Below are 10,687 nucleotides of genomic sequence, written 5' to 3'. Positions count from 1 at the left end.
ATGGGCATGGCTGTGACTGTTTTTTTCCTGCCGTTTCCCCACCTCCCCCCAATGCCTGGTCTTCTAACATGCCCCAGAGGTTTATTTAACTGAAGCTGAGTCTTTGCTGAATAGCATAAGAAGTTGCTTCTTATTCCCGGTTCCTTATAAACAGAATAATCTATCTTCCACTCTAGCAAAGCAGCTGGTGCCACAACCACCCCGCCCGTCCTCTCTCCTCCCCATCCTCTCTGCCCCACGTGTCTGATTGTTTTTCCCATTTTCATTTGTTTAAGATTTGAAAAATGCCAGCCATCCTGGCTCCCTCTCGTGGCCAAAGTGTATATATACGAATGCCCAGCAAACAAAGACTCCGGGGGAGACCCAGGACCAAGCCTGGTTAGAACGCCCAGAATGTGAGAGCAGGAATTTGCACAGCAGCCTGCCCAGAGCAGTGGGCCCCTCTAACGCAGAGTCACCATTTACAGGCACCAGGGTGGACGTTTTGGCAGAAATGAACCATAGCGGTGAGGGGTGTGATCGTGTTTTTCAAAAAATCTTTTTCTCTTTGTCAAACCAAAATCTAGCCCCAGCTGTAGGGAGTTCAGACCAGTACTTTAAGTGTGTATGACTTCAGCCTTCTCCATGCCCCTCTCCACCCCTTCTTTTCTTCTATCTCACACCTCTCTCTCTTTGCGCACCCACTCTTCTCCTAAAGAAAGAAAAACAAAGCCTTTGTGACAAATATACAGTCACTTTTCATCTCCTGAGCTAATCACCTCTCGGTCAAACCTCCCATCCCCTCCTCATTTTACAGATTAGATAACAAAACCACAGGTCTTTAGCAGAGTCAGGCTATGAGCTCAGGTCTTAGGACTCCAAACTGAAAAATAAATAAATAAAAATCCTCACCTAGCGACCAACTCACCAAAAGGAACCTTTCTGAACTTTGTTCTTAGGGTTTAGTCCTAGGATTGGTTGTTACCCTTAATGCTGGAAGAGGTTCAAATGACATCTGGATGTGTGGGTCAAGGTGCAGTGTGTCTGCCAGTGACTGATCTGAACAACGAGCGCTGGGAAAGCTCTACCACCGATTAGGCACAAATAGAATGTTTGAATATTTGGAGTGGAGATGTCTCTATGCCTCAAGACACAGTCCATTTCTGTGTCTACTTAAAACCTCTCCAACTTTGGTAGAGCCAATATAGAATTTGTACTCTGTTTTGAGATCCCAGGGTCACCTCCAGGTCAAGTGGAAAGAGTTAGGTTTGGCTGTTGTTTTTTCTTCAGTGTTCCTATGTACTCCACCTGTCTTCATCTTCCTGATAGATTTGGTGCTGTATTTTATTGAGAGAAAAGCCTCATTTTCACAACAGACGCATCAGAGAAAGACTGTCGTAGGGACAAAATAAAGCCAGTAACTTACTCAAATTGAAGTTTTGGATTAAATTGAAATAAAGTAGAATTTAGCAGGATTAGCACAGAATCATAGATTTTTGAAGCTAGAAGGGACCTTGAAAATCCAGTCCCATATTTAGTGAATTTGGAAATCAAGAAGCCAGAGGTTCAGATTTGGACTTTGAGTCATTTTTCAGTCGTTTCTGAACCTTTATGACCTCGATTGGGGTTTTCTTGGCAAAGATACTGTAGTGATTTGCCATTTCCTTTTTTATCTCATTTTACAGGTGAGGAAACAAAGGCACACAGGATTAAATGACTGGCCCAGGATTACATAGCCTGTAAGTATCTGCTGCTGGATTTGAACTCGGGTTTTCTTGATTCTACGCTCAACAATCTATCCATTGTGCCACCTAGTTGCCCTAATTGTGTGGTTTTGGGCATTTTTTTTACTCCAAGCCTGTGCTCATCAAATGTAGTAGGCATAGACTACGTTTGGTTCTTTAACATGTAGTTTCACAGACAAAATGTAGCCTACCTACCCCGAGCATGGGTATGTGAGATTTTTAACTCTCCCCAGGATCTTCTTACATTAGCTGACCCAGGGAGTTAGGTGGTACAATGAGCACTGGACTTGAATTCAGGAAGATCCGAGTTAAAATGTGGCCTCAGACACTTACTCCCCATGTGACCCTGCACAAGTCACTTAACCTTAGCTTCTTCATCTGTGAAATGAAGGGAACTGTAACATCACCGACCTCCCAGGGTTTTTCTGAGGATCAAATGAAATATGTGTAAAGTGCAGAGCACGGTGCCTGGCACACAGTAGGTGATTAATACATGATTATTTTGTTTCCTTCCATACGAAATAGTAGGCCCACATGGCACTCTGTAAGTGATTGTCACTAAGGCTCCTAGTTAGCAGGTTTGGAAGAGATGGCTGGTGCTGACAAGACTTTTTGAATGTTTCTAAAGTCAGTCCTGAATTCTCAGCCATGAAAAACCCCAAGTGCGGTCATAAGGAGTTGAACATGACTGAAAAATGACCCAGAAGTCAATCTAAAAGGCTCCCTTTCAAAACGTGGTTATCCCAACCGGAACCAATAACAGAATGGCCATGAATGCTCCATCGTCTCTCCAAGACTTCCCTTATAGGTCATCGTGATTCTCCTAGAAGTAAGTAATTTAAGAAGTAAGAAGTAATTTAAAAATATGGGGGAGGGGGGCGTGCAGCTAGGTGGCCCAATGGCCCAGAGCACTGAGCCTGGAGTCAGGAAGATCTGAATTAAAATCCAATTAAATTAAAATCCAACCTCAGACACTTTCTAGCTGTGTGACCCTGGGCAAGTGAGTTAACCCTGTTTGCCTCAGTTTCCTCATCTGTCAAATGAGCTGGAGAAGGAAATGACAAACTACTCTAGTATCTCTGCTGAGAAAACCCCAAATGGAGTCACCCAGAGTAGGACACGAGTGAATAACAAAAATATTAAAAAAAAAATTCATAGACCCCAGATTAACCCTTGATTTGACCAACCTCCTATTTTACACATTGGGAAGGGAAATCAATCCAATGGAGTATGTTCATAGTTGCTATTCCAGTGACTACATGGATGCTTTCGAGCCTTTGGTGACCTAGCACTGAAAGAATTTGAGTTTTAGAATGAGATGATGAGCCCTGAGTAGTCAGTCACTCCACATATTACCTCAGCTAACGGAGGTGAGGGCAGATGGTGGTGGAAACCCTTAGTTAATAGGACAGGAAGCTTTTTGGTTCAGCCTAATGACTTCCATGCTCCTGTGTGTCACACAGTACACTCTTTGCATTGACTCTTACCTGTAAGTTTCTCTCCTCCTCCCCCTATCAGCAAACCCACTGAGAACATAGACTTGACTAGGCTACCTAATACCCAAAGCCCTCTGTTTTGTGTTTTCTGAGTAGGTGATTGAACATGGTTCTTGTCAATATGGTAAATTAAGACTCAGAGACGACTTTGTAAATTTGAGAGGCTTACAAATTCTGGGGCCAAGGAGGGTTTTGGCTGATTATGGTAGAGACCAGTCCACAAGCTCAAATGGCTAGTAATTGGTAGAGATGGGTCTTTACAGAACCAGGGTTCTTCCCACTGTTAATGCATTGAATCAGAATGCTTCTCCTGATCAACCTCCCACTCTAAATATGGGAGTAGAATTAGAAATAGTTAAGGTGTTTAGATACAGTAACCAAATTTAAAATCATGTAATTTGAATTTGGTGAAACCGTCAGTGAAGGTAGGAGCTATCATGCTAATATTAAATAATAACATATAATAATAATGTTATAATGATTCTCTCTCTTTATATCTATATACATATATACATATTTATATGTGTGTGTACCATGAAATAAGTTATGGAAGGGGAGCATGCTTCCCATGGAGGAAAAAAATATAAATTTGGAGTACTCTGAGATAGGTTGTCAAGAAAAAAACATCTCTTAACTGGTGAAACGGTCAATTGAATATTTCTCTTCTCTCAGATCTGAAATTCATTGGGTAATCCCAGTGGGGTGAGGAATTACTAAAAGGCTAACTGTCAAGGAAAGTCTGCAGGAATATTAAAAAATCAGTCAATAATAAGGCTGCTTGTGGAGATAACAAGGAAAGACATCCTTTGGAGATGTTTTTTCGAGGATTCTACATGGCACCAACCCTACACAAAAGAAAACTCAAAACTGGAGGCATGCATGTTGGTACTTTTGTGTAGGAGGTATGACCCTGACTGCCAAGGAAGTGTGGTCTAGGTTGTAGAAAATAAGGTAAACAGAGACAAAGTTCTGAACATGATCAATTTATTAATTGTTGTTTGTTGTTCAGTCATTTCAGTCTCTTCATGATCCCATTTGGGGTTTTCTTGGCAAAGATACTGGAGTGGTTTGCCATTTCCTTCTCCAACTCATTTAACAGATGAGGAAACTGAGGCAAAGGGGGTTAGGTGACACAGCTAATAAGTGTCTGAGGTCAGATTTGAATTCAGGTCTTCCTGATGCCAGGTCCTGCACTCTAGTCACTGTGTCACTTAACTGTCCAATTTTTTACAATGTGAGCCTAAATAAATAGATTGGGCCAGTGGTCTGTCTCAGTGACCAAGGACTTTGAATGAGGGCTGACAAGGTCTTTTATAACAAGTAGTTAGATGCCAAAGACTTTGGTGGTAAGGACTTTCTTCTTGGGCTCTTCAGTTGCTGTGGCACCTGAAATACTGAATCTCCACCGGGGACAAATGAGGTATTTGTGAAGTGCTTAGCATATAGTAGGTACTTAATAAATGCTTGCTCCCTTTACCTTTCCTTCCCAGGATTAAAGCCAAGAGTATTGAACTGAAAGTATTCCCAAGGTTCTTAAGGTCTTAACTTAATGAATAAATTCATGAATTAATTAAACTTTGATTTAGAGACTGTTAATAGACTTGGCAAAATGTCCTGAGTAGTAACACTACTATTAGGTATTAGGTACTTATGGAATGGACTCAGTGTGGTCCATTGATGAGCATGTTGATTCTAGGGCAGGGGTTCTTAACCTAAGATCCACAGACCTCCAATATGTTCATAGATGGATTTCAGGGGTTCTGTGAATTAGGGTGGTAAAAAAAAAATCACATCTTTATTTTGACTTTTAGCATTTATCCTCAATTATGAATGTAGGCAATAAATGTGATTTTGAGAAGGGGTCCATAGGCTTCACCAGACTGCCAAACCTAGGACCTAGGATACACAAGAAAGGTTAAGAACTCTGGTTCTAAAATCTGAACATCTGCATTCAAATCTCAACTCAGACATTAGCTCTGTGATTGTGGGCAAGTAAGTCAGTAATCTCTCTCAGTTTCAGTTTCCTTCTCTGTAAAATTAGAGGACTGGATCATATGACTTCTATTTTTAATTTTTATTATTTTATTTGTTTTCAATGTTCTACAGTCACTTCCATATAATTTAGATTTTTGCTTCTCCCTCCCCCTCCTTCCACTCTAGCTCCCCACCTCCTCCCTGAGAGGGCATACAATTTTATATAGGTTCTGCACATGCATTCCTATTAAATACACTTTCGCCTTAGTCATGTTGCATGAGTTAAAATGAATGGGAGAAATCATAAAACAAACCAAAACATAATACAAAAGAAAATGATCTGCTACATTCTGCAATTGAATTACATAGTTCTTTCTCTGGATGTGGAAGGCATTTTGCCTTAAGAGACCATTGGGAGTTTTTTAAGTCCTTGCATTGCAATGAAGTACTAAGTCTACCAGAAAAAATCCTTGCACGCTGTGGTTGTTGCTGTGTATAAAGTTCTCCTGGTTCTGCTCCTTTTTCTCAGCATCAGTTCATCTAAGTCTTTCCAGGCCTCTCTGAAGTCTTCCTGTTCATTATTTCTTACAGCACAATAGTATTCCATTACATTCATATACCACAACTTGTTCAGTCATTCCCCAACTGATGGGCATCCCCTTGATTTCCAGTTTTTGGCCACCACAAAGAGTGCTGCTATAAACATTTTTGTACATGGGGGACCCTTTCCCATTTTTATGATCTCTTGGGGATAAAGCCCCAGAAGTGATATTGCTGGATCAAAGGGTATGCACATTTTTGTACCCCTTTGGGTATAGTTCTAAGTTGCTCTCCAGAATGGTTGAATCGGCTCACAGCTCCAATAACAATGAATTAGTGTTCCAACTGTCCCACATCTTTCCCCACATTTATCATCATCCTGTTTTGTCATGTTAGCCAATCTGATAGGTGTGATGTGGTATCTCAGAGTTGTTTTGATTAGCATCTCTCTAATCGATAGTGATTTAGATAATTTTTCGTATGACTATAGATAGCTTTAATTTCTTCCTCTGAAAACTGCCTGTTCATATCCTTTGACCATTTATCAATTGATGACTTCTATTTTTTAAAAAAATTGTTTATTTTTAGTTTTTAACATTCACTTCCATAAGATTTTGAGTTCCAAATTTTCTCCGCATCTCTCCCCTTCCCCCATGCCCAAGATGGAATGCAGTTTGATATAGGTTCTACATATATATTCATATTAAATCTATTTTCACATCAGTCATGTTGCAAAAAAGAATTAGAACCCATAGGAAAAACCATGAGAAAGAAGAAACAAAAAAAAAGAGAGAGAATAAATAATATGCTTCGATCTTCATCCAGACGCCACAATTCTTTTGCTGGAAGTGGATGGCATTTTCCTTCATGAGTCTTTTGGAGCTGTCTCACGTCCTTGCATTGCTGAGAAGAGAGAATTCTGTCCAAGTTAGTCTTCGAACAATATGGCTGTTACCACACTGAGTCCATTCCCTCAGTAGGTATCTAATACCTAATAGTACTCAGGACATTTTGCCAAGTCTATCAACATTTTTAAAATCAAAGTTTAATTAATTCATGAGTTAATTAATATTAACAATATTAATTAATAATAATAAATTAATAATTTAATTAATTCATGAACTTATTCATTAAGTTAAGACCTTGACCTGTGTACAGTGTTCTCCTGATTCTGCTCACCTCACTCAGCATCAGTTCATATAAGTCTTTCCAGGTTTTTCTGAAGTTCACCTGCTCATTATTTCTCATAGCAAAATAGTATTACATTACATTCATATACCACAACTTGTTCAGTCATTCCCTAATTGATGAGCATCCTCTCAATTTCCACATTCCAATTCTTGGCCACCACAAAAAGAGCTGCTATGAATATTTTTGTACATGTGGGTCCATTTCCCATTTGTATGATCTCTTTGGGATACAGACCCAGAAGTGGTATTACTGAGTCAAAGGGTACACACATTTTTATAACCCTTTGGGCATATTTCCAAATTGCTCTCCAGAATGGATGAGTTCACAGCTCCAACAACAATGCATTAGTGTTTCAATTTTTCCACATCTTCTCCAGCATTTATCATTTTCCTGTTTTGTCATGACCATATGATTTCTAAGGTCATTTCCAACTACAGATACAGAATTCTGTCGTCTCTCAAAACCCAAAGTCTTAATGTATATCTGGAGAGAAGATGCAAGGTCAAGTGATACCTCTCATCTCCTGACTCTAGTAGGCATTTTCTCCCTTCATGGTGTTCTTATGGGGATGTCCTTAGGTGTAGCTCTGCTGGACTCTGAGTCCTTTTCTAGAATCCATAGCCAACACTTTTCTCTGTCATGATCCCTAAAGCGATTGCTGTCCCTTGGAGCACAATGACAACTCCATCTTTAGGTGCCTCCTCTCTTGCTGGTCACTGCCCCTCCAATTGGGAACAAGTTCTTTTATGTGATTGTGATGGAATACAATTGTGCTTTAAGAAATGATGAGCTGGAAACTCTCAGAAAAACCTGGAAAGATTTACATGAACTGATGCAAGGTGAAACGAGCAGAACCAGAAGAACACTATACACAGTAACAGCAATATCTACTGTGAATGATCTACTGTGAATAACTTAGCTATTCTCAGCAATACAATAATGGAAGACAATTCTGAAGAATTTGTGATGAAAGGTGCTGTCCATCTGAGAGAAAGAACTGGTAGAGCCTGGATACATTTCGAAGATACTTTTTCTTTATTTATTTTTCTTAGATTGTTGTTGTTTGGTCTGTGTTTTCTTTTACAGTATGATTTACATGAAAATGTGTTTTGCGTGACTAAACATGCTGTTGTTGGCCTTCATTCTCGAAGAGGACCAAAATGACCTTACTATGTTAGAGCCAAGTAATAGTGTGTCTGACTGTGGCTGATCAGACCCATATAGACTCAGAATGCTCTATCATAGGTCAGGCACAAATAGTCCATGCTAATAGGGTGGATTCTCTAAATCCGTGCATCTTACATTTCTTTTTAGCTACTTCAATTCAGCTTTTCTCATAGAGCACAGCACCTTCTCTGATGAGGACATGCCATGCTGGGTGGTGCCAGTGTTTCCCATGTCACACAATCAATTCCTATGTCAAATTGCTTGCCTTCTCAATAAGGGAGGGGGAGAAGGAAGGGAAGGAAGGTAGGAACTCAAAATGTGAAAAAAAAAAAAAGGAACATTAACATTGCTTTGACTTGTAACTGGGAGAAAAAAAAATAAATTATCAACTACTTCTCCAGTTGACTTTATTACTGATTTAGGTTCCTGTGATGACTTCTTATAGCTTTGATGAATCTCCTGAAATTTCTAGTCACATGGTCAATTCTGTCTTAGGATAACCATTTGCCTAAGGCCAGGAAAGAAGAATTACAGAAGAAACAGGGGCACCATGTGCTCAAGTACACATGATGGTCAGGTGGGCTGCAAAACATCCTCTTCTCTTGAGCAGCTCATGATGGTCCTCCTGATCTTTCTGAAAGTCACGGGAGATGAGAGTGAAAGACTGGTTCCTGTAACCTTTTGTAGACACACTTACTTTCAGCTAATCCTTTCCTAAATCATTAGTACTTCAACTCCTCAACCAATCAGAAGATTCTTCATTATCACACAGCACCAGTTGGTAAGTCACTGATGGCTAGAAGTAGGTTCCAGGTTTGTTCCATGTTTTGTAGAATTCACGAGACAGGGCAAGTCTGAGCTAGCTCTAGGAATTGCATCCTCATTGACCAGTCTATCCATTACAATCTTCTCCCTGTTGAAAATGTAGATTGATAGCACATGTGACATTCTTCACCCATAGCCCCACTTCTCTCCAAGGAGAAGAGGACATATATTTTCTCATCTCTTCTCTGAGAAAACTGTGCTTCAAATCACCATGTACACATGGCAGGAAATTCTGGAAGGGTGGAGAATGTTTATTCAAGTGGGGAAGTTATCAGCTCCAAGGAGCCACCATTGGTTTATTAATTATATCACCGACCAATTGGGAGATAAGAGGGAGTGGTAGCATTTGGAAGTGGGTATTAGTTGATTTGAAAACCTGTCCCTAGTTTGATTCAGTTTGGTTTTAAGGGATTTGATAGGAGGCAAGCCAGGGAGGATCTAGCTTGATCTTTGTTCATTTATGGTTCAGGAGTATGCCCAGGAGTCTACTTCAAAGTAGGAACTGGTTTGGTCCACTTCAGGGTAGGAATTGAGCTCTCTGTAAAAACCATTTCAGGAGAGACTGGGACAGTTTTTCTTTTTCTTTTTTTTTTCTCTTGCCATTTGTTGAGCCTTGTAGGGAACAGGGGACAAACCTGCTGTAAGCTGCCAGGAAAACCTGTTGTAATGTAGATAGCCCATAAGGAATGATCTGCTTATATTCCCCAGTAGTGTTCTTGCTAAGAAAGTGGGTACTCAGGAGATCCAGAGAAAGAAGAGCTGCACTTTTTTAGGGTTTTGGTGGTGTTATATAAGTGTGTTTTGAAAAAGGTACTAACTTTTAAAATTTCAAGGGAAATCACAGGAAGACTGAACCCAAGGGAGGGTCATGGGAAACTTCCAGGCTCCTGTAATCAGTACAATACCAGGATTTTAACCAAGGAAATCATAAGCTGTGAGTGGACTTTCAGATAGGAATAAAGATTATTTTTCTAAAAAAGGACCTGTTGACCTAGGTGCTTTCTATAACACCAAGTTCTCCCAGTTAGAACAGACCAGAGAAAACTGATTTTTTGGAAGTGTTAGCAAAACAACAGGATAAACCCTTTTCATCATCTGAAAAAAAAAAAGACCACCAAGTTGCTTCATTTTTTTTTTTAAAGGAAGAACCTTCTTTTGCTGATCAGATTCATGAGAACCTGGGGGAAAAGACACTGACGAGAATCCAACCCAACCCATACATGAGGATCATTATCTGAGATGGAGTAATAGAGAAAATAGTGTTCAGAATAAACTGATACAATTTTTAAAAATCCAATTTCAGTAATTCTAAATAAAATGTCATGGGGACAATTCTAGGCATCCATGGTGGAAAAATAAAGCAACAAAATGCAGCTAGTCAGTAGGGAGAGAACATGTCTGCTCTCTAGTTTGCCCCCAGGAAGGCTGGGCTTCTAGGGTGATATTTATACCTATACCAATGTCCAGGAGAGAGAAACATAACTTTATTATTATTTTTATTGATGTCTTTGGTTTTTACAGTTATATTTATTTCCAAATACATCTTTTTCCTCAATAATCCATCCCCTGTAGGAGAGACATGCTATGGAATTCACAAAAAGAAAAGTACAGTGGGATGAGGAAAGAGGATCATGTATGAAATGGTAAATCTCTAGATAAACTTGGTTTTTTAAACTACAGAATAATTTCAACATATTCATTTCAAAGCTGTCCTTATTTACATTTCCCTCTTCGCATTAACAAGGATTTTAATTATATATAATATATGAA

This window comes from Notamacropus eugenii, chromosome 3, assembly GCF_028372415.1.
Source record: "Notamacropus eugenii isolate mMacEug1 chromosome 3, mMacEug1.pri_v2, whole genome shotgun sequence".
NCBI lineage: Eukaryota > Metazoa > Chordata > Mammalia > Diprotodontia > Macropodidae > Notamacropus > Notamacropus eugenii.
The sequence above is the reverse complement of the archived record's forward strand: the minus strand, read 5'-3'. Positions refer to the sequence as shown.